Source organism: Ailuropoda melanoleuca, chromosome X, assembly GCF_002007445.2.
Source record: "Ailuropoda melanoleuca isolate Jingjing chromosome X, ASM200744v2, whole genome shotgun sequence".
In the NCBI taxonomy this organism is placed as follows: Eukaryota; Metazoa; Chordata; class Mammalia; order Carnivora; family Ursidae; genus Ailuropoda; species Ailuropoda melanoleuca.
The window spans coordinates 63,791,614-63,817,092 of NC_048238.1; the positions used below are offsets into that span (position 1 = coordinate 63,791,614).

At 34.5% G+C, this 25,479-nt stretch overlaps 1 protein-coding gene and 1 pseudogene across 4 annotated transcripts in view; both read left to right on the forward strand.

Annotated features, from left to right (window-relative positions):
• DACH2 (dachshund family transcription factor 2) overlaps positions 1–25,479 on the forward strand; it is a 798,780-nt gene that overhangs the window by 444,385 nt on the left and 328,916 nt on the right. The gene's annotated exons all lie outside the window — the stretch shown is intronic.
• On the forward strand, positions 24,144–25,037 carry LOC100471971 (annotated as a pseudogene).

Below are 25,479 nucleotides of genomic sequence, written 5' to 3' on the forward strand. Positions count from 1 at the left end.
GGAAATATAAAAAATCCAAAAGTATTGGGACATGGATATGGGAAGATTTGATTATGTCAGTCATCACTCCCAATTTCACCTTGTGGATCTTTTCTTCCAATGAGTTACTACGTTTTTTCTATCTTCAGTAAAGAATCTCTCATATACATGAACAGATTTAAAGCTCATAAGGTTTTAAATAAATGCGTATGTTTTTAAGACCAATGTGACAGAGAGGATTTAGCTCAGTCTTTGGGTGCATTACTACCAAATGGTACTATGAGTTGGTCCTTCAGAGCTTTGATGAAGCACACTTTTCTTTTGTTTATATTCATTCCACCAGACACATTTTTTTGACAGTAGATTAGTTTTGTTTTATGATGACGGTTTTACTAAGGCAGGTAGCCCTCATCCTTGATGAGCTCCACAGTTGTTCTAAGGAACTTCTTAGAAGATACTTTTATGTTGTACAGATCTAATAGGCTTTGAAATTAGGGAATCACCCATGGTTCGTGACAAAAGTGTAATTGGAGTACTTTTACCATGCTTACCCTTTAAGTTCTCAATCAATTGTACTACCCAAAACAAACTAATGAAACCAAAATAACTAAAAATTCATCATCCCTAAATAAGTAGGAGGAAGTGACTGAATACCAACCCAAGTCTCTCACCTGAGCTTCAGACTATATGTTCACACCCTTACTGGGTACCTAGATGTCCAAAGAGTAACTTAAACTCAACACATATAAAATCAAGTCCATTGTTTTCATCCTCAATATTTTATCCTCTTCCCTGTGTTCTCTTTCTCAGAGAAAATGGTACAACCCTGACCAAAGTAGAAATCTGGAAGTAATCATTAACGTGTCACTCATGTAAACAATCAACTTATCCTTACACATTTTATCTTCTAACCCTGTCATATCTGTTTCCTCCCCTCTTTTCTCACTGCCAATACCTTAAAAACGCTCTTCGTTATTTTCATAGTCAACAACTGAAGCCTCTTTAGTGCATTTTAATTGCCCTTTGTATAAGATCCATCTATCTCTATTGGGTTATAATTTACAAACAATAAATCTTTTTATGTACCATGTGATGAGTTTTGGCAATTGTATGCAGCACTAAAAACCACAATCAAGATATAGAAGATTTCCTACCCCTTGTACGTAGTCCCTTCCCCAATCTCAGCACTGGTCATCCACTGATTTGCTCTTACTTAAGTTTTATCTTGAAATTGTACATTATGTAGTCTTTTGCTTATGGCTTCTTTCACTCAGCATAGTCTTTTTGAGATTTATCCATGGCATTGCGTGCATCAATAATTCATTAAAGTTTGTTGTATGGGTATGCCAAAATCTGATTATACGTTCACTAGTTGATGATGATCACCTTGTTTGCTAATATGAAGAGTAGTGCTATGAGTTTATGGTGTTATACTTACAAGCCTTTGCACATATATTTTAATTTCTCTCGAGCAAAGCTAAGAATAGGATTGCTGGGTCATATGGTAAGCATATGTAACTTCAGAAGAAAACTGCCAAATTGATTAAGTGGTTCAACTAATTTGCATTTCCACCAACAGCATAGGAGTTCCATTTGCTCTACTGGATTGTTGTTTCTTTTTAAATGTTTAATTAAATTTACCAGTGAAGCTATTTGTGCTTGGCATTATGATGTTGGTAAGGTTTTAAATTAAGATTTAATTTATTTACTATAGAGATATTCATGTTTTCTCCTTCTTCTTAGATTAGTTTTGGTAATTATAAAATGCTTCTTCATCTGACTTCTGTATGACTCTTCATCTCATTCATCACACCATTTCTTCTTCACAGTTCTATGCTTTAGTTGTTATATATATCAGATTGTAGTTCTCCTGAACATGCCATACTGCTTTAAACCACCTTTACACAAATTCATTGATCTGTTTGTTTGGAATATTATGGCCTGAGCTTCACACAAATTTATAAAAAATATATATAATTTTTTTAGTGCTCATCTCAGGAAGCTCCCTTTTCCAGGGAAAGCTTTAGTGATTTCACCTGGTGTTTTCTTTTCCCACATACCTCTTGATTCCCACTGTGAGCTGTCTTAATTATTCTTTCTTTGAACTCCCTGATTACCATGTGTATACCACAAGTGTAGCCTTTCTTATGTATGGTAACTGTCTTTTCTTCTTCTCTTATTATACTTAGGTTACTGAGGTCAGGGACCTTGAGTTTAATCTCTGTATTTTTTGTGTTAAGCACAAAGAAAATGTTCAACAATCATAGAAGGAAAGGAAGACGGAAGGACGGAAGGAAGGAAGGAAGGAAACAAGGGAGGGGGAGAAAAAGAAAAGAAGGGAGGGAGAGAGATAAAGATGTTCTCAGTAGAGATCACCATTGTTAATTTTAACTGGAGACAAGAGAGCAGGAAAGTGTGTGCTCCTAAAAGAGGCCTGGATCTGATTCACTTCCACCACTCATACCGGAAATTGGAAAACTAAGTCTTTGAAAACATCTGCCATCATCATTAATCCTCCAGGGCACTCTTATGCATTATGAATATTTAGAAATAGAACCCGTGTGAAGGAATTCAGGAACACAGCTTGTTGTATAGGAGTGTCACAACCTCTAGAAACTGTAAAGTTAATTGCTTGGCCTAGAACCAGGTTATGACATTCAGTCTAAGTGTGTATTGCCACTCCTATAATGATAGAATCTATAAAGTGACCAGTATCTACCTGTGTGGTTATAGTAAGAGCCCTGAAGGTCTTTCCCTGACATGTTTCATTGTTCTCAAGAATAATGATGCTGTCAGAAGAAAAATATAAACATTATCTGTAGATATACAGGAAATATATGCCTACTATGTGACAAGCGCCATGCCACTATTCAGTGTGCTCCTGTTCAGCTTTATTTTATGCCATCACTCTATTCTTTTTTTTTTTTTTACCGTATTACTACTACTACTCAGATTGCAAACACTTTTATCACCTCTCAGTACACTAATGCAATAGTTACATGCTCTAAACACCAGCTCTCCTTAGAGGATTTTTAGTAATTTCTCTCATTCTACTCTACTTTATACCATATTATCCCTAGTCAGGTTGCAAAATGTTTTATCACTTCTCAGTACAGTTATACAATTGGTACATGCTTTAAACATCATGTTATCCTTAAAGGAGATTTGATTTGATTTGATTTGATTTGATTTAGTTTAGTTTAGTTTTTATTTCAATACCAGTTAGCTAGCATACAGTGTAATACTAGTTTCAGGTGTACAATATAGTAATTCAACACTTCTGTACATCACTCTGTACTCATCATGACAAGTGTACTCCTTAATCCCCATCATCTATTTAAACCATCCTCCCACCCCCTTCCCTCTGGTAACTATCAGTTTATTCTCTAGTTAAGAGTCTGTTTCTTGGTTCACCTCCTTCTCTCTCATTTTTCCCTCTTGGCTTATTTGCTTTATTTCTTAAATTCCACGTATGAGTGAAAACATATGGTATTTGTCCTTCTGTGACTGACTTATTTTGCTCAGCCTTATACTGTCTAGCTCTATCCATGTTGTTGCAAATGGCAAGATATCATGCTTTTTTATGGCTGAATAATATTCCATTGTACATATATACTACATCATCTTTATCCATTCATCAATTGTTGGACACTTGAACTGCTCCCATATCTTGGCTACTGTAACTAATGCTGCTATAAACATTGGGCTGCATGTATCCCTTTGAATTAGTGATTTTGTATTCTTTGGGTAAGCACCCAGTAGTGCAATTGCTGGATCATAGGGTAGTTCTATTTTTCATTTTTTTCTCCCATTAAGGCATTTTATTTGCATGTATATATTACATTGCTAGAAAAAAAATACCAGGATTTTCCCTCCTGTTTGTTTTCATCTTGCTTCTTCATGGTCCATGATGCCAGCTGAGGTTGTCACTACAATGAATCCAAACTAGTGGAACAGGGACAGATCATTCTGCCATCTCTCTATATCTTTGAGTTGTACATCAGATCAGGTGTTGATCATTACACCTTTGTTTAACCAGTCCGTGAGGTTCACAACAATTTTCCCAGCTTAGCGATCATCAATGATTTCAAATTCACCAATGTAATCATGTTTCATCATCACAGTTAGAAACCAGATGATGGGGTGCCTGGGTGGCTCAGTCATTAAGCATCTGCCTTCAGCTCAGGGCGTGATCCTGGAGTCCTGGGATTGAGCCCCACGTCAGGCTTCTCCACTGGAAGCCTGCTTCTTCCTCCCCCCACTCCCCCTGCCTGTGTTCCCTCTCTTGCTACCTGTCTCTCTCTCTGTCAAATGAGTAAATAAAATCTTTAAAAAGGAAAAAAAGAAACCAGATGATGACATTTTAGCATGGCCTAATAAGAACTTTGTATTGTCCTCTTTTCAGTGTTGTTAATGATCTTGAGAACATTTAACAGGACATTCATACACACCATCATGGCAGCATGAAAAAATGGTGGCAAGAGTATTTTTAACATTTTGAGGAACTTCCATACTGTTTTCCAAAGTGGCTATACCTGTTTGCATTCTGATCAATAGTGCACAAGTGTTTCTTTTTTTCCACATCCTTGCCAACACCTGTTGTTTCTTCTGTTGTTGATTTTAGCCATTCTGATAGGTGTGAGGGGATATTTCATTGTAGTTTTGATTTGTATTTTCCTGATAGTAATTGATGATGACCAACTTTTCATTTGTTTCTTGGTCATCTGTATGTCTTCTTTGGAGAAAGGTATGTTCATGTCTTCTGCCCATTTTTTAATTGGATAATTTGTTTTGGGATGTTGAGTTTGAGAATTTCTTCATATATTTTGGATACTAACCTTTTATCAGATATGTCATTTGCAAATATCTTCTCCCATTCCATAGATTACCTTTTAGTTTTGTGTGTGGTATAAAAATGTGGTCCAGTTTCATTCTTATGCATGTAGCTGTCCAGTTTTCCCAACACCATTTGTTGAAGAGACTGTCTTTTCACTTGGATATTATTTTCTGTTTTGTCAAAGATTAATTGTCCATATAATTTATGCTTGTGTTTTCTATTGATTTATGTGTCTGTTTTTGTTCCAGTACCATACCGTTTTTATTGCTACAGTTTGTAATATAACTTAAAGTCTGGAATTGTGATGTCTCTAGCTTTGCTTTTCTTTTTCATGATTGTTTGTCTACTAAGGATCTTTTGTGATTATGTACAAATTTTAGGATTGTTTGTTGTAGTTCTGTGAAAAATGCTGGTGATATTTTGATAGGGATTGAATTAACCGTGTAGATTGCATTGGATAATAGACATTTTAACAATAATTGTTTTTCCCATCCATAAGCATGGGATGTCTTTCCATTTCTTTGTGTCATCTTCAATTTCTTTCATCAGTGTTTTATACTTTTAAGAGTACAGATCTTTTACTTCTTTGGTTAGGCTTATTCCTAGGTATTTTACTGGTTTTGGTGCAATTGTAAATGGGATTGATTCCTTAATTTCTCTTTCTGCTGCTTCATTATTGGTGTAGAGAAATGCAACAGAATTCTGTACATTGATTTTGTATCTTGCAACTTTAGTGGATTTATCAGTTCTAGCTATTTTTTGGTGGTGTTTTTTGGATATTCTATATATAATATGTTGTCTACAAATAGTGAAAGTTTTACTTCTTTCTTCTTGATTTAGATGTTCCTTCTTTCTTTTTTTCTTCTTTCTTTCTTTCTTTCTTTCTTTCTTTCTTTCTTCTTCTTTTCTTTCTTTTTCTTTCTTTCTTTCTTTCTTTCTTTCTTTCTTTCTTTCTTTCTTTCTTTCTTTCTTTCTTTCTTTTTTTGTCTGATTGCTATAGCTAGGACTTCCAGTACTATGTTAAATAGCAATGGTGGGAGTGGATATCCCTGTCTTGTTCCTGATTGTAGAGCAAGTGCTTTCAGTTTTTCTCCATTGAGGATGATATTATCTGTGGGCTTTTCATATATGGCCTTTATTATGCTGAGGTTTGTTCCCTCTAAACCTACTTTGTTAAGGGTTTTTATCATGAATGAATATTGTACATTGTCAAATGCTTTTTCTCTTCCTTTTTAAAATATTTTATTTATTTATTTGAGAGAGAGAGCACGCACATGAAGAGAGGGGTAGAGAGAGAAGGAGAGAAGGGCAAAGAATCCCAAGGCGACTCCATGCTGAGCATGAAGCCCGACCCAGGATTCAATTTGACAACCCTGAGATCATGACCTGAGTCAAAACCAGGAGTCAGACGCTTAACCAACTGAGCCACCCCGGTACCCCATCAAATGCTTTTTTTTTGCATCCATTGAAATGATCATTTGGTTTTTATCCTTTCTCTTATTACTGTCATGTAACATGTTGACTGATTTGCAAATAGTAAACCACTCTTGTAACACAGGAATAAATCTCACTTGATCATGGTCAATAATTTTTGTTCAATGTATTATTGGATTCAGTTGCTAATATTTTTTTTTCGAAATTTTTTTCATATTCATCAGGGATGTTGGCCATCAGGGATTTTTCATAATGTCTTTATCTGGTTTTGGTATCAGGGTAATGCCACCCTCATAGAATGAATTTGAAAATTTACTTTCCTTTTCAATTTTTTTTGGAATAGTTTGAGAATAGATATTGGCTTTTCTTTAAATATTTTATAGAATTTGTCTGTGAAGGCATCTTGTCCTAGACTTTTGATTTTTGGAAGTTTTTAATTACTGATGCAATTTCTTTACTGGTTATCAGTCTGTTGAAGTTCTATTTCTTCCTGTTTCAGTTTGGTAGCTTATGGTTTCCAGGTATTTATTCATTTCTTCCAGGTTGTCCAATTTGTTGGCATATAATTTTTCATAATATTCTCTTACATTTGTACTTCTGTGGTGTTGGTTGTGATTTCTCCTCTCCTATCTGTGATTTTATTTGAGTCCTTTCTCTTTTCTTTTTTATAAGTCTGGCTATGGATTTATCAATTTTATTAATTTTTTTGAAGAACAAGTTCCTCTTTTCATTGATCTGTTCTATTGTTTTTTATTTTTGTATATCATTTATTTCTGCTCTAATCTATTATTTCCTTCCTACTACTGGCTTTAGACTTTCTAGTTCTTTTCCTAGCTCCTTTAGATATATGGTTAGTTTGCTTTGAGATTTTTCTTGTTTGTCTAGGTAGGCCTGTGTTGCTCTATATTTCTTTCTTAGGACCGTTTTTGCTGCATCCCAAAGGTTTTGGACAATTGTGTTTTCATTTTCACTTGTTTCCTTGTATTTTTTAGTTTCTTCTTTGATTTCCTGGTTGATGCATTCATTGTTTAGTAGCATGTTTTTTAACCTCCATATATTTGTGCTCTCTCCAGATTTTTTCTTTGGTTGACTTCTAGTTTCATAGAACTGTGGTCAGAAAATGTGGATGGTGTGACTTTAGTCTTTTTGTATTTGTTGAGGCTTGTTTGTGATCTCATCTGTGATTTATTCTGGAGAATATCCCATGTGTACTTGAAAAGAATGTATTTTGTGCTGTTTTAGGATGGAATGTTTTGACTATATCAGTTAGGTCCATCTGGCCCAGTGTGTAATTCAAGGCCATTGTTTCCTTGTTGATTTTCTCTTTAGATGATCTGTGCATTGGTGTATGTCAGGTGTTAACGTCCCCTGCTATTGTTGTATTATTATCCATGAGTTCTTTTATGTTAGTTTTTGTTTGGGAAGCTCTTGATCTCTCCTTTTACTCTTAATGATAGGTTTGCTGGGTAGAGTATTTTTGCTGAAGATTTTCCCATTCAGCACTTTGAATATATCATGCCATTCCTTTCTGGCTTACCAAGTTTCTGTTGAGAAGTCTCCAGCTAGCCTTACGGGCATTCTCTTGTAATTTAGGGACTTCTTTTGCTGATTTTAAGATTCTTTCTTTATCACTCTATTTGCAATTTTAATTACAATATGCCTTGGTGTGGGTCTGCTTTTGTTGGTTTTGATGGGAGTTCTCTGTGCCTCCTGGATCTAGATGTCTGTTTCCCTCCCCAGATTAAGGACGTTTTCAGCTATTATTTCTTCAAATAAATTGTCTGCCCCATTCTCTCTCTTTTTCTGTGACTCCTATAATATGAGTGTTATTGTGTTTGATGGAGTCACTGAGTTCCCTGAGTCTCTTCTCGTGTTCCATAATTATTATTTCTCTCCTATGTTTGGCTTCATTGCGTTCAATTACTTTGTCTTCTAGATCCTTAAACCATTCCTTTGCTTCTTCTAGCTTCCTGTTCATTCCATCAAGCATGTTTTTCATTTGTTTTTATTGAGTCTTTTAATTCTGGTATGTTATTACTTATCTTTGTGTTAAAGGTCTCATCAATGTCTTACACTATTTTCTCTAGTCCAATGAGTATCTTTATGATCATTACTTTAAATTCTCTATCAGGCATGTTACTTATATCTGCTTCACTTAGATCTGGCTGTGGACTTGTCCTGTTCTTTCCTTTGGGGCTAATTTCTCTGTCTTCTCATTTTGTCAAGTCTCTGTGCCTGCTTTTTTTGGAAAGTCAGCTACTTTCCTGTTCTTGGGCATGATAGCCTTTGAAGAAGTGGTCTTCCGTGCCTGCTTTTTTTGGAAAGTCAGCTACTTTCCTGTTCTTGGGCATGATAGCTTTTGAAGAAGTGGTCTTGTAGTGCCATACAGTGTAGTGTTCTCTGTTCCCAAGGGCCTGGTACTTCAGGGAGCGTCTCCAATGTATCCTGTGTGAGCTCTGATGTGTCCTGGCCACTTTATCATTTGGGCCAGTCATCTTCAGAGTGGTCCAGTGCAAAACACTGCACAGTGTTTTGTCCTGGCCTGAATGTGGCAAATTTTTACTTGCTGCTTTCTGGTCTGTTCATGAAATGGGACCTGTCACCACTGCCCCCAGAACCATGGCCCTGTAGAACTCCTGGTTCAGGAGACACTGTGTGGGCAGGGTTTGGACTGGTTCTATAAGAAAGCACCACTGCACTGGGACTGAAGAAAACATGAGTGGGAAAGGTGGTTCCACCAGAGTACAAGGGTGCAGGACTTGTTGTGAACAAGTTAGGTAGCCAGTGTGGACAGTGTGCTGCTTCATGCAAGTGTCCCTATGCTTAAGTTAAGTGGTGGGGGAGGGAAGTGGTGCTTGCCAATTCCTTTGTTCCTGGAAGGGTCTCTCTGTGAATTCCGCCTCCCTGGGACATCCTCCAAGATGAGTAAATAACATTGCCCAGGTGCGCTTCAAATAGGTGCTTTCATGATGTATGTCTGTGGGCTATTTTCTCCATTTTCTCTCCAAGAGCAGTCACAATGCCTCTGGGCTGTATCTGAGCCAAACCTGCTGACACTTAGAACTCTGGGCTTTAAGCCCCACTGTTTGCAGGAACCCAGAAAATTCAGCCCCCTCTCATTTTCCAAGCAAATCGTTGTGAGGAATCATCTTCCCTATGTGCTTTCCTGTGTGCTAGTCTATCTCTCACCCTTCTCCTTGATCACAGCTCCCTCCCTTCCACAGTGGCCAAGATCTGTTTCTTTCCCAAACCATGTCTCCATACTTCCCTATCTTCTTCAATGTGGTCTCTTCTGTACCTTTAGTTGTGGAGTTTGTTCTGCCAATCTTCAGGTCAATTTCTGGGGCATTTAGGATGATTTGATAGTTATCTAGTTGTGTTCATGGGATGAGGTGAGGCTAGGGGCCTCCTACTCTGCCACCACCTTCCCCCACTCTCCTCCTTAAAACAAATTTTAGTGCTATGTCTTCTTACCCTCCTCATCAAAGAACAAAATTCATTGTATTTTAAGCAAAGCAGAAAGAATATTATTAAAAAATCTTATTTGCTGTCTGCTCTTATGCTGTATATGTTCATATAGCCCACATGTCTAGGAAATGTGACCTGGTGCCTATTGTAATGCTGTGTCTTTAATTAGGACACAATCCTGTATTCTGCCATGATGTGATTGAGTTCATTCCAAAGATTACAGTAGAATGATCCAATAGTGATAAAGATAATGATCAAATTGAGATATACACAAAATTTATATTACCCTTTATAGTCTCTAGTAATCTAAACCTATAAAAGCAGCTTTCAGGCAGCTGTGTCCAAAGAAGATTTTTAGTAGCTACACAAACAAACTCTCCCAGTTACCCCAATTTTTACCAACCAATTTAAGTATATGTGTTGCTATTGCTTAGTGTCATGACATTTAATTGGCGAGTCCTGTCTGTGCCATTACCATTATTACCCTGACCCATTAATCTTTATAGTTTCCAACTGAAGAGATACACCTGAAAATTTCCTTCATATCAGATGAATGGATAAAGAAGATATAGAATATATATACAATGAAATATTACACAGCCATAAAAAGAATGAAATCTTACCATTTGCAACAACATAGGTGGAGCTAAACTGTATAATGCTAAGCAAAAAAAGTCAGTCAGAGAAAGATGATACCATATGATTTCATCCATAAGTCAAATTCAATAAATAAAACAAATAAACAAATGAAAAAAGAGAGAGAGACACATACACACAAACCGTAACAGACTCTTAACTATAGAGAACAAACTGATGGTTACCACCAGAGAGAAGGTGTTTGGATGGGTGAAAAGGTGATGGGTTTTAAAGAATACCCTTATCCTAATGAGCACTGAGCAATGTATAGAATTGTTGAATCACTATTTTGTACACCTGGCACTAATGTAACACTGTATGTTAACTATACTGCAATTAAAATAAACCATAATAAAATAAGAAAAAAAAATATCCCTCATATTAATAATGGCATGTCCCCATGTATCCAGATACACATATTGTTATTTTTGAGATTTTCTGTGTATGCCTTCTTTTTTCATGCCCCTCTATATATGCATGGGCAGGCATTGAGAGCTAAGCTATACACATACATTCTGTACATTTTAAACTTGAAATAGATATTTAAATATTAAAATAAACAGAAGGGGGGATGAACTATGAGAGACTGTGGATGCTGGGAAACAAACTGAGGGCTTCAGAGGGGAGGGGGTGGGGGATTGGGATAGGCCAGTGATGGGTATTAAGGAGGGCACATATTGCATGGTACGCTGGGTGTTATATGCAAGTAATGAATCATGGAACATTGCATCAAGAACTGGGGATGTACTGTATGGTGACTAATATAACAAAATACATATTATTTAAAAAATAAATTTATGATTTCCTAAAAAAAGAAATGTGATATTACATATGGAAGTTACAAAGGCATTATTTATTAAATATGTATATCCAATCATGTTAGGAAATTTATTTTACCATGCTCTTATGCCACAATAATGTTCCAATACAGAATGTCAGAAGATTTTAGGTTTAATCCCTGAAACCTAAACTTTTTCTTATTAGGAATACATCAAATATTGATGAGAAAATGTGCACAATGAAACCTCACAGCACAAAGCACACAGTAAAGATCTATTATACAATGATCTAGTGCAAACTGTTGGTCATCTGCAAAAGTGAATGAAAATCATGACTTAGTTTCCTATGCCACAGCTACCTTATACAAGTAAATGCTTTGTGGGTGATACAGGCAGGGAAAATGTTATGTAATTTAAAAAATTTGCTCACTTAATTGTGGAAGACCCTGAAGGTATAAAAGTTTGAAGGGTAAAATTATGAACAGATATTTGAACATTTTGCTTTTCCTCTGTCATTTTACATACAATTTCTCAGGACCTGATAAATATTTCCTCTTTTCTTAATGAAACTATCAAACAAGGGTTTGCTAACCTAAATTAAATGTCACAATTTCCAAAAAGGTCCTGTACTTCAAAATTTTAAGGAATGGAAGGTGACAAAAGACATAATCAAGGAGGCAGAGGAGGCTGACCAAAAGCCTTCTAATATACTCAGTTAATTATTCTTTCTTTTTAAAAAATATCTTTTTTAGTAGCTGATGGAAGAACAAATCTCAAGTTAAACTCTCATGGTTTTTAACAAAAACAGCATAAATATTTGTTACCTAATAATTACTTTGTGATTGTTTTATAGTTATTCTTGTGTCAACATGAGAAATAGGTGAGAAATATATTTGTTTAATAAGGGAAATAATTGTCTTTATTTGAATATAGATCATTGTGTTTACTGATGTGCCATGTTGGCTACTTGCTAGTAGGGAATGGTGTTTCCATTATAAACATAATTTTAGTGAGTTTAAAAAATACTGTGAAGAGTGATACCAACTTCAAACTCTTTCTATAATAGATTTGGCACTTGAGAATAATTTTTTCTTCACAAATTTTAATGACCAAAAAAATTATCTGGCTTGCTCTTGTGTTACCGTGAATTAGAACAAATTGTGAATTATGTTCAGCTGCAATTTGGAGTGTGTTTAAAAAAAAAGCACAAAGAGTGACTATGATTTCCATAAAAGTTGGAAGTGAATAGTCCAGAGTTTTAGTTGAATTGTATTTGTCATTTAGCAGAAGGGGCCTAAGAAGGAGATCTAACCTTGAAGAATACCTAATTTGCAAGTGAATTTTACGTGGTGCTCTTAAGCTTTTTCTTAAATTCCCTGGAACTCCACTATAACATAATTTTTCATCAGAGCAGAATTCACTAAATTGAGTTTCTCTTATACCTAGAAGGGGGTGGGTAGTTATTGAAATAATAAAAGAAAATACATTAGAACATATTAGAAATACAAGGCTGATCACATAAGCACAATAAATACTTCTTGATTGAACTGAAATATTAAACAGAAGCTCCAGTGTACTTTCAACATTAGGGAATAGACTGTTCAGTTCAGCTAGGTTTTATACATACAAATAAGGCACAGGTTGGACAACTTTTGTGGCAGTTAGTTCCACAGATTGCAGCCCCCCTCAACTAGCTATTATGTGGTTCTGATCACAGAAAATGGGCAATTTAAACTATAGATGAAATAATTAAAAATCTCTCTCCAGTAGTGTTGAAAATGACCTTCTAGTTGCACAGAAGCCCTTATAGACACACAACCCCATGGTGTTATTTTTTGAAGTCTAATGCTCAAAAAAAACATGATAACATTAATGTGTAATTATTCATTTATTCATATATCCTTTTAGTTATTCAACAAATATTTCATTCCTTTTATGGACCAATCAATGTGTTAAACACAGAGCATTAAATGATAAAGAAGAGAGTGTTTGTCCTTAAAGAAGCTAAAATTTTTAGGGATCTAAGATCATTCACAAGTAATCAATATTGAATATTAATAAGAATGAAGCAAAGAAAAGAGTGATATATTTTTGTGAGACCAGGACATGCATTGTAAAGGAGATATGATAGCAGTAAATATAAGAAAATGGTATCTGATTTTGTTTAATATGCATTAAGATTTTACTCTAACTTTACAAAGGCATCTTTTTTTAAACATACATTTTTAATGGCATTTGTTAAAATAAATCATTTTTCCTTAAATTCATGTGTAATATAGAATACAAAGCAAAATATGTAGAATGGTTTGGGTTAGGACATTTTTATAGCAATTGATTATTTCTAATATAGATATTCTTTTCCCTTATCTGCATAATAAAAAGGTCTTGTTATCTCAAAACAACATTTTAAAATTATTTTTTCAAAAGTAAATTTGAAACTTCTGTCAAATGCTAGACATTTACTTTAGTCATTATTAGGATAGTTATATTCAAGAAATACTATATGCCATGTACTATATTGTATGCAACATCAGATTTAGGTGATATAATGTACCAAATGAGTGGCAGTTGTGACTATCTTTATTTTCTAAAGATTTTTGAGGTTTGCATGTGTTTGTTTCTGAGTATTTGTGTATATGATTTAGAGCAGGAAAATGGTTAGTCAAGGTCAAAGGAAGTAGGAATGGAATAGATGTCTGTCAGATTTTTTAGTAGGATACTATTCTTAACAAATTTTTCTAGCCTTTTTATAACAAAATCTCTATTATTTAGAATCTCCATCAGCTGTGTTCCTTAATCATTTTTAATTAAAATCTTATTTATAACAATATGGTAAAATTAACTTCTTTGGTAAGGTTTTTTTTTAGAGATATTTTAAAATATAGGATTTAAAAAATATTTTTAGATTTACAGAAATGCTGCAAAGATGGTGAGTGTTCTTTTATACTCATACCCAGTTTTCCTATTATTAAAATTTTATATCACTATAGTATACTAAACAAAAATTTTTGAAATGATATTGATACATATTATAACAAAAATCCACCCTTTATTCATATTTCCTTAGTTTTTAATTCTGTTTTCAGATTTATTTTGTCTTACCATTTCAAGAATGTCATATAATTAGAATCATAGAGTGTCTAACCTTTTCAAACCAGCTTCTTTTAGTTAACAATATGCATTTAAGGTTTTTCCATATTGTTGTGTGGATTGGCAGCTTATTCCTTTTAATTTCCAAATAATATTCCATTGTATGGATGTACCACAGTTTATATAGTCACCTCCTATTGAAGGACATCTTGGTTGCTTCCAATTTTTGGTAATTATGAATATAGCTTATATAAGCATTGATGTGCAGATTTTTTTTTGGTAAATAAGTTTTCAGTTCACTTGGGTAAATACCAAGGAACATGATTACTAGGTTGTATGGTATGTTTATCCTTATAAGAAATTGCCATACTGTCTTCAAAGTAGATGTAGCATTTTTGCATTTGCACCAACAATGTTAGAGACTTCTAGCTGCTCTTCAGCTTTCCCAGCATTTGATATTGTCAAAAAATATATATTTTTTTTATTTTTTTATTTTCCTTTACAAACTTTCATTTATTTATTTTTTGTTTTTTGTTTTGTTTATTTATTTTTATTATGATAATATTTTTTATTATATTATGTTAGTCACCATACAGTACATCCCTGGTTTTTGATGTAAAGTTCGATGATTCATTAGTTGCGTATAACACCCAGTGCACCATGCAATACGTGCCCTCCTTACTACCCATTACCAGCCTATCCCAATCCCCCACCCCCTCCCCTCTGAAGCCCTCAGTTTGATTTTTAAAAAATTTTAGTGTTTCAATAGGTATACCAGAATCTCATAGATTTATTTTTCTCTAATTGCTAATGATACTGATTATCTTTTCACGTGTTACTTGTTAAGAGTTTTTATCATGAACAGATGCTGAATTTTGTCAAATGCTTTTTCTGTGTCTAATGAGATGACCGTATGCTTTTTTTATTTTATTAATATGATATATCTTATTTATTGAACTATCCTTGCATCCCAGGGATAAATCCCACTTGATCATCATGAATGACCTTTTTAATGTGCTGCTGAATTTGGTTTGCTAGTGTTTTCTTGAGAATTTTTGCATCTACAGTCATTAGTATTATTGGCTTATAGTTTTGTGGGTTTTGTTGTTTGTTTCTTCTTTTTTCTTGTAGCGTCCTTTCCTGGTTTTGGTATCAGGGTATTGATGGTCTTTTTTTAAATCTTTCTTGACTTATTTAACTGGCTAGCATCTCCAATACTCTGTTGAATAGGAGTGCTGAGAGTGGGCCTCTTTACATTGTCCTTGTTAGGAGAAGTAATCATTCTTTTGCTGTCAGGTGTGATGTTAATTGTAAGATTTTTGTAGTACCCCTTCTTAGACAGAAGAAATTACTTTCTATTTCTATTTTGCTGAGTATTTTTACCATGTTTGAATATTGGTTTTGTCAAATTCTTGCAGCCATTAGTAAGATCATGTGGTTTTTCTTCTTTACACTGCTGATATAATGGAGTACATTGATCAATTTTCAAATTTTGGATGAACCTTGTATCCCTGGGTGTATAATTCTTTTATGTAGCTGAATTCTATTTGCCAATTTTTTTTTAATTTTCCAATATTTTATCAAGGATTTATGTGTCTCTATTGATGAGGGATATTCATCAGGGATTTATTTTGTGTGTGTAAAATCTTTGTTTTGGTAGTAGGTTAATGTTTGCCTTTCAGAATGAAACCAGAAATGTTCCCTTCTCTTTTATAATAAATATGTAAAATTACTGCTGTTTCTTCATAAATGTTTGATAAAATTCTCCATTGAAATTATATGGGCCTGAAAATTTCTTTTTGGGAAAATTATCTTCAATGTTTAGAGGAGTATACTATATACAAGCTATCTGTACCAATTTTGGTGAATTTTGGAAGTTTGTGGTTTTCAAAATATTGGTCAATTTAATATGAATTGTTGAATTTATGTGCATAGAGTTATTCATATTATTCCATCATTTTTTTTGAAGTCTTCAGGTGTGTAAGAGATTCTATTTTTATTCCCAATATTTGTGTGTGTCTTCTTTCAGTTCTTTCCACTGTTTGATGTTTTTCCATTTTATTGATCCTTTAAAAAACAGCTTTTTTTCATTGATTTTATTGATTTTTTTTCTAGTTTTCTGTTTCTACTTTTATTTTTATTTGATCCGTCCTTCTGCTTTCTTTTTCTCTTCTTTTCCTAGATTCTTAAGGTGAAAACTTAAATTATTATTTTCAAAACATTTTTTTCTAATATAAGCATTTAATGCAATAATTTCCCTCTCAGCATTGTTTTAACAGAGCCCCATTCATTTTGGTGTGTTGTATTTGCATTTTAGTTCAAAATATTTTAAATTTTTTCTTGCTATTTCATCTTTGATCCATTGATTATTTAAAATGTGCTGTTTAGTTTACAAGTGGTTGGAGATTTTCCTATGAATTTCCTCTTATTTATTCCTAGTTTGATTCCATAATCATGGCCCTTACTTGTATGATTTAATCATTTTAAATTTGTTGTTTGTTTTATGACACAGAATTTGTTCTATAATGGCAAACACTCTTTTGCACCTTAATAGTTTGTATTTTCTGCTGTTGCAGAGTGGGAGTTCTATGAATATCAATCAGATCCAGTAGGTTGATGGCATTGTTTAGTTTTTCTATATCTTTGCCAATTTCTTTCTTCTTGTTCTATTAATTATTGAGAGAGGATTATTGAAGTCTTGAAATGGAGAAACTTTTCCATCATATAGTTTCCTTTATCCTTCTTTACACACACACACACACACACACACACACACACACACACTGCATCTACATACCCAGGAAAGCCCATGAGACAATGCTACAATTTTTACTTTCATTTGTCAAACCTATTTAAAAAGACTGAAGACAGGAAAATTGTCTGTTACATTTACCCAGATATTTAGCATTTGTTATTTTTCCTTCATTCTTGATATTCTAATTTTCTTTTTGTTAAAATTACTCTGAAAAATTCCCTTCAACAATTTTTTGGAGCCTGTCTACCAGCAATGTTTTACTTAATTTTTCTTCATCTGAAAACAGCTTTATTTCATCCTTAGTGAAGGATTTTTTCAGTGGATATATAACTATGGGTTGAGAAGAGTTTTTTTGGTTGTTGTTTTGTTTTGTTTTTTGCTTTTCTTTTAGTGCTTATAAATGCAATGGCATTCTATCTTATAGAATGTCCTCTCATCTATTTTTGGAAAGATTTTGTGTAGAGTTGGTGTTAGTTCATCTTTTAAATCTTGGCTGAATTCCCCAAGGAAGCTATCTTGTTCTGCACTTTTTTTTTTTGTGGAAAGTTTATTCCATGTTATGCTAGCTCACCCACAAGTGTACGTAGCTACTACCTATCACCATGCAACGCTATTACAATACCATTGACAATGTTTTCTCTGCTGTATCTTTTATTCTTGTGATTTATTCATTCCATCGCTGGAAGCCTGTCTCCACTCACCTTCACCCATTTTGCCCATCCCCCCATCCCCTTCTTTCTGGCAACCATCAGTTTGTATTCTGTATTTGTAGGTCTGACTCTGCTTTGTGTTTGTTTATTCATTTGTTCTGTTTTTCAGATTCCACATATAACTGAAATAATATGGTTTTTATATTTCTCTGTCTGACTTATTTCACTTAGCATGATACCCTCTAGGTCTATCCACTTTGTCTCCAGTGGCAAGATCTCATCCTTTTTATGACTGTGTAATATGCCATTCTGTGTGTGTGTGTGTGTGTGTGTGTGTGTGTGTGTACATCTTCTTTATCCATCCATCTATTGATGGGCACTTGGGTTGCTTCCATATCTTAGCTATTGTAAACGATGTTGCAATAAACATGGGGTGCATATGTCTTTTTGAATTAGTGTTTTCACTTGTAGGGGGGGTTAATACTTGGTAGTGGAATTTTGGGATCATATGGTATTTCTATTTTTAACTTTTTGAGGAATCTCCACACTGATTTCCATAGCAGCTGTGCCAATTTACATTTCCACCAACAGTGTGCATGGTTTCCTTTTTTTCCACATCTTCACCAACATTTGTTATTTCTAGTCTTAATACCAGCCATTCTGACAGGTGTAAGGTGATATCTCATTGTGGTTTTGATTTGCATTTCTGTGATGTTTAGTGATATTGAGTATCTTTTCATGTGTTGGTTGGCCATCTGTATGTCTTCCTTGGAAAAATGTCTAGCTAGGCCCTCTGCCTACTTTTTAATTGGATTATTTGGGGTTTTTTTGATGTTGCATTGTGTAAGTTCTTTATATATTTTGAATATTAACCCATTATCAGATATATCACTTACAAGTATCATCTCCCATTCAGTAAGTTGCTTTTTTTGTTTTGTTGGTAGTTCTCTTCTTGTTCAAAAGCTTTTATTTTTTTTTACTTTTTTTATTATGTAATGTTAGTCACCATATAGTACTTCATTAGTTTTTGATGTAGTGTTTCATGCTTCATGTTTGCATTTAACACCCAGTGCTCACAGCAATATGTGCCCTCCTTAATACCTATCACCATGCTAACCCATCCCTCCACCCCTCTCCCCTCTGAAACCCTCAGTTTGTTTCCCAGAGTCCATGGTCTCTCATGGTTCATCTCCCCCTCTAATTCCACCCCCTTCATTTTCCCCTCCTTGTCCTAATGTCCTCCATGCTAGTCCTTATGTTCCACATATAAGTGAAACCATACGATAATTGTCTTTTGTTGCTTATTTCACTTAGCATAATCCCCTCCTGTTCCATCCATTTTGATGCAAATGGTGGGTATTCATCCTTTCTGATGGCTGAGTAATACATTCTCTTACACCATACCAAAGATAAACTCTAAATGGATGAAAGACCTCAATGTGAGACAGGAATCCATCAAAATCCTTGAGGAAAGCATAGGGAGTAACCTCTTCGACATCGGCCACAGCAACGTCTTTCAAGATATGTCTCCAAAGGTAAGGAAAACAGGAGTGAAAATGAACTTTTTGGACTTCATCAAGATAAAAAGCTTCTGCACAGCAAAGGAAACAATCAACAGAACTAAGAGGCAACCGACAGAATGGGAGAAGATATTTTCAAATGATATTGCAGATAAAGGGCTGGTATCCAAGATCTATAAAGAACTTCTCAAACTCAACACCCAAAAAACAAATAAGTCAAAATATGGGCAGAAGGCATGAACAGACACTTCTCCAAAGAAGACATACAAACAGCTAACAGACACATGAAAAAATGCTCAGCATCATTAACCATCAGGGAAAGAGAAATCAAAACCACAATAAGATACCATCTTACATCAGTTAGAATGGCAAAAATTAACAAGGCAAGAAACAACAAATGTTGGAGAGGATGTGGAGAAAGGGAAATCCTCTTACACTCTTGGTGGGAATGCAAGTTGGTACAGCCACTTTGGAAAACAGTGTGGAGGTTCCTCAAGAAGTTAAAAATAGAACTACCCTATGACGCAGCAATTGCACTGCTGGGTATTTACCCCAAAGACACAGATGTAGTGAAAAGAAAGGGCACATGTACCCCAGTGTTCATAGCAGCATTGTCCACAATAGCCAAACTGTGGAAGGAGCCAAGATGCCCTTCAACAGACAAATGGATAAAAAAAGTTTTTATTTTGATGTATTCCCAATTAGTTTATTTTTGCTTTGTTTCTCTTGCCTTAGGAGACAGATCTAGAAAAATGTTGCTAAAGCTGATGTAGAGGAAATTACTGCTTATATGGTCTTCTAAGAATTTTATGGTTTCAGGTCTCACATTTAGGTCTTTAGTTTTGAATTTATTTTTATGTATGGTGTAAGAAAATGGTCCTGTTTCATTCTTTTGCATTTAGCTGTCCAGGTTTCTTAGCAAAATTTATTGAAGTTGTTTTTTCCCCATTGTACATTTTTGTCTCCTTTATCATAGATTAATTGACCATATAAGCATGGGTTTATTTATGGGTTTTCTGTTCTATTCCATTGATCTATGAGTTATTTTTGTGTGTACCATACTATTTTGATTACTACAGCTTTGTAAGACATCTTGAAATCTGAGATTGGTGTATCTTCAATTCTGTTCTTTTTCAAGACTGTTTCAACTACTTGGGGTCTTTTGTGCTTCCATAAATGTTTTATGATTATTTGTTCTACTTCTGTGAAAAATCCTGTTGGTATTTTGACAAAGATTGCATTGAATCTGTGGATTGCTTTGAGTAGTATGTACATTTAAATAATAGTAATTGCAACATTTTACAGTCCTACTAGTAATGTATACATGTTCTAACTTCTTGACATCCTTGCTAAGTCTTATTTTTCCCTTCATGTGGCCATCCTTGTGGGTATGAAGTGGTATATCAATGGGATTTGGTGAAATTTCACTAGTGCCTAATGACATTGAGCATTTTTTATGTGCTTAATAGCTATTTGCATAACTTCTTTTGAGAAATGTCTGTCCAACTCCTTTGTCCATTATTTAATTGTTTGTTTTTCAATTTTAAGAGTACATATTCTGGATACTAGATTCACATCAATTTTGTGATTTGTAAGTATTTTCTCCTGTTTCAGGTAGTCTCTTTTCATTCTCTTGATAGTGTTGTTTGATGCACAAAAATGTTTAACATAATTATTTCAAATTTGTTTTTTTTTCTTTTCATTGCTGTGCTTTCAATGTTATGTCCATGAAACCATTGCCAAATCCAAGATCATCAAGGTTTACCCTTATAATTTCTTCTAAAAGTTTTATAGTTAGCTTCTATTTTCCCAGCCTCATTAATTGGATAAAATCTTGTTTCCCCATTGAATAGTCTTGTCACCCTTATCAAAAACCAATTGACCACAGTTGTATGGATTATTTCTGGATTTCATTTCTATTCCATTGATAGAAATATCCTCATTGAAGTACCAAGATGTTATGATTACTACAGCATTGTAGTAAGGTTTGAAATTGAAAAGTTTGAGATCTCCATCTTTTTTATTCTTTTCCAAGATTGTTTTGGTTATTTGGGGCCCCTTGCAAATCCATATAAATTTTAGAATTGTATTTTTCATTTCTGCAGAAAAGGTTTTGGCATATTGATAAGGTTTTCATTGAATCTCTAGATTGCTTTGGAGGATATTGCCATCTTAACAATATTAAGTTTTGATTCCATGGCAATGGGATGTATTTCCATCTTCATATTTAATATAGTCATTTACAACTCTAAATTTCCATTTAATCACTTCTTTAGTTGTATTCGAAAAGTTTGGTATGTTGTGTCTTCATTTTCACCCATCCCGAACTACTTTCTAATTTTCATTGTGATCTTATTTTCCCCCACTGGTAATTTAGGAGCATTTTTTTAGCTTAATAATATTTATGAATTTCTCATTTTTTTTCCCATTTCATTGATATCTAACTTAACTGTATTGTGGTTATGGGTAGCAAGGAGGGCACGTATTGCATGGTGCACTGGATGTTATACAAAACTAATGAATCATGGAACTTTACATAAAAAAACCAGGGATGTACTGTATGGTGACTAACATAATATAATAAAAATATTATTATAATTTAAAAAATTATATTGTGGTCAGAAAATGCACTTTGCATATTTTCAATTTATAAAAATTTATTGACATTTGTTTTATTGCCAAGCACATGGTTTATTGTAGAGAATGTATAGATTGCTTGGGAAGTATAGACATTTTAACAATATTTGTTCTTCCAGTCCATGAGCATGGGATGCTTTTCCATTTCATTGTGTCATCTTCAATTCTTCAATTTTTTCATCAAGGTTTTATAGTTTCAAGAATATAGGTATTTCACCTCTTTGGTTAGGTTTATTGTTAGATATCTTATCGGTTTTGGTGCAATTGTAAATGTGATTGGTTCCTTGATTTCTCTTTCTGCTGCTTCATTATTGATGTATACAAATGAAACAGATTTATGTACATTGATTTCTTATCCTGTGACTTTACTGAATTTGTGTGTCTGTTCTAGCAGTTTTTTGGTGGTAACTTTTGGGTTTTCTATGTAGAGAATCATGTTATCCGCAAATAGTGCAAGTTTGACTTCTTCCTTGATGAGTTGGATACCTTTTATGTCTTTTTGTTGTCTTATTGCTGTGGCTAGTACTTCCAATACCATGTTAAATAACATTGCTAGGGAGTGGACACCCCTGTCTTGTTCCTGAATGTAGAGGAAAAGCTCTCTTTTTCCCCATTGAGGATGATATTAGCTGTGTTTTTTTTAATATGGCCTTTATTATGATGAGATATTTTCCCTCTAACCTTACTTTGTTGAGGGTTTTATCATGAATGGATGCTGTAGTATGTCAATTGATTTTTCTGCATCTATTGAAATGATCATGTGATCCTTATCCTTTCTTTTATTAATATGATGTATCATGTTGATTTGTGATTAGTAAACCACACTTGCAACCCAGGAATAAATTCCAGTTGATTGTGGTGGATGATTTTTTTAAATGTATGGTTGCATTTGGTTTTCCACTATTTTATTGAGAATTTTTACATCTGTGTTCATCAGGGATATTAGCCTATAGTTTTTTTTTAGTGGTGTCTTTATCTGGTTTTGGTATCAGGTAATGCTGGTTTCATAGAATTAATTTGGAAGTTTTCCTTCTTTTTCTATTTTTTCTTTTTTTCTTTCTCTCTCTCTCTCTCTTTTTTTTTTTTGGCAATTGTTTGAGAAGAACAGGTTTTAACTCTTCTTTAAATATTTTGTAGAATTGACCTGTTAAGCCATCTGGTCCTAGACTTTTGTTTATTGCGAGATTTTTGATTATTGACTCAATTTCTTTGTTGGTGATTTGTTTGAGTTTCTTAGTTCTTCTTGTTTCAGTCTTGGTAATTTATATTTCTAGGAATTTATCATTTTCCTCCAGGATTTGTTGGCATATAGTTTTTCATAATATTCTATCTTTTTTTGTTTTACATTTAACCTAATTTTATTCCTGCTTGTCTTGGGATAGGAAAAGCACAAGCATGGTGAGACCCCCTCCCTCACCCAGGAGAAAGGTTGCAGGTCCACACTTCAGGAGTCTGTAAAGTTTGTAGACTTGAAATGGGGTCACATGCCTTAGATAAAAGTGCTCGGTCACAGGCTGGGTGAACACAAAGTTCAGATGAAAACCGGGGAAACAAGAGTGACAGATTGGTTTTTTGTGAGGGTTCACTGAAGAGTGGGGGGTATGAACTTTCAGCTCTGGCTACAGATTGGGGATTCACCATTTTCATCCTTCCCACTGGTACTGAAAGTCTTCAGGGAATAAAACAGCACCACATATTGCAATCTGGAGCCACTTATACTGAGCCCAGCCCCCTGTCCAAGGGGGTGCAATTCCACCCAGGCAAAGACACCTGAGAATGAGTGCAACAGGCCCCTCCTCTAGAAAACCAGCAGGAACATCCAGGTAATACCAAGTTTACTGATCATAGAGAACTGCAAAATGTCAGCTCCTGGGGAAACATTAAATAGCATTCATGGGTTTTTAAAATTATTATTTATTATTATTATTAGTCAGTCTTTCAGTTTTATTTTTTTTCCTTTTCAGCTATTTTTTTATTTTATCAATTCTTTTTTGAGTCTTTTTAAGTTATTTTTATATTAAATATATATGGTTTCTTTTTATTATATTCAATTATATATAATATATATATATATATATATATAAAGAGATATATAGAAAGAACAGGAGGCAGTAATCACTGCCAGGGATTTAATCAATATGGAAATAAGTAAGATGTCAGAACTAGAATTCAAAACAATCATTATAAAGATACTAGCTGGGCTTGAAGAAAGCATAGAAGACACTAGAGAATCCCTTACTGGACAAATGAAAGAACTAAAATCTAATCAGGTCAAAATAAAAAAGGCTATTACTGAGATGCAGACAAAAATGGAAGCTCTATTTGTTTTTCCTTCCCCTGCCTGGGATTGCTGTCACCATGATCGTGCTGGAGGTGAACAACTGCATCAGCAAGGAGATACTTGCACCCAAGTTCAATAACGTGGCTGCCAATAACAAACCAGAAGCAGTAGAAGTAACATTTGCAGATTTTGATGGAGTCCTCTATCATATTTCAAATCTTAATTGAGACAAAACAAAAATGATGATCTGTATTTCTTTGAAATTCTACAAGGAACTTCAGGCAGATGATTCTGATGAGTTATTAAAAAGAGTGTACAGGAGTTTCTTGGTAAATCCTGAATCAGGATGCAATGTCTCTTTGCTACATGACCTTGAAAATCGGCCAGTATCCACGGATTCCATTGTGCATCAGGCCAGTATGTTGAAATAAAATTATTTTGCCTCTGTCTTTGAAAAATATTCCCAGATCCAAGAAGAGGACGAGGAAGGAGAGAACAGGGCAGTTATCCCACTATAGGGATGGTAAGACCATGTACATTGAATCTGAAAAGGACAGAGTCACAGTAGTCTTCAGCACAGTATTTAAGGATGACAACGATATGGTCATTGGAAAAGTGTTCATGCAGGAGTTCAAAGAAGGCTGCAGAGCCAGCCCCACAGGTCCTCTTTTGCCACAGGGAACCTCCTCTGGAGCTGAAAGACATCAATGCTGCTGTGGGTGACAACATTGTTTACATTACCTTCATGCTGCTCCCTTGCCACACCAATGCCAGCGCTTGAGACAACACCATCAACCTGATCCATGTGTTCTGGGACTCTGCACTACCACACCAAGTGCTCTAAGGCCTATATTCACACACATAGGCAGGCAAAATCATCTGACTTCCTCAAGGTACTGGACTGTGTATGTCCGATGCCAAGAAGAAAAAAAATGAAAACAATCACGGGGAAGATGTTTTCATCCCAGTAATTCTTAGGAACAGGAAGAGGAGGTGGGTGGCAGCTGAAGGCTGGAACAGTTGTTACTGAATAATTATACCTTTTATTGTTGCATCTTTTCAGTTTCTTAAGGGATTCTACATTTTGGTTCCATTTTGTACACGTTTGGAAAATAATCTGCAGAAACAAGCTCTGCTTGCAAGGACTCATAATTCTCAAGAATTAAAAAAAGAAAAAAATTCCACTTGGTCAACTTAATTCCTTTTCTTTACCTTCATTCCCTTACTCCCCTTGCTTTCCTCCCCCTTTTCTAAGCCCTTGCACTTTGCATTATGTTACTGGTCATGACTTGCAGAATAATGCAATCTTAACTTGTTTTCTCCTAAATATTTAAGTTCAAACTCTTGTATCAAAGAAATGTGGTTGGGGTCATTAATAAAAGAAAATATTTCTATCTTTAAAAAATGGAGGCT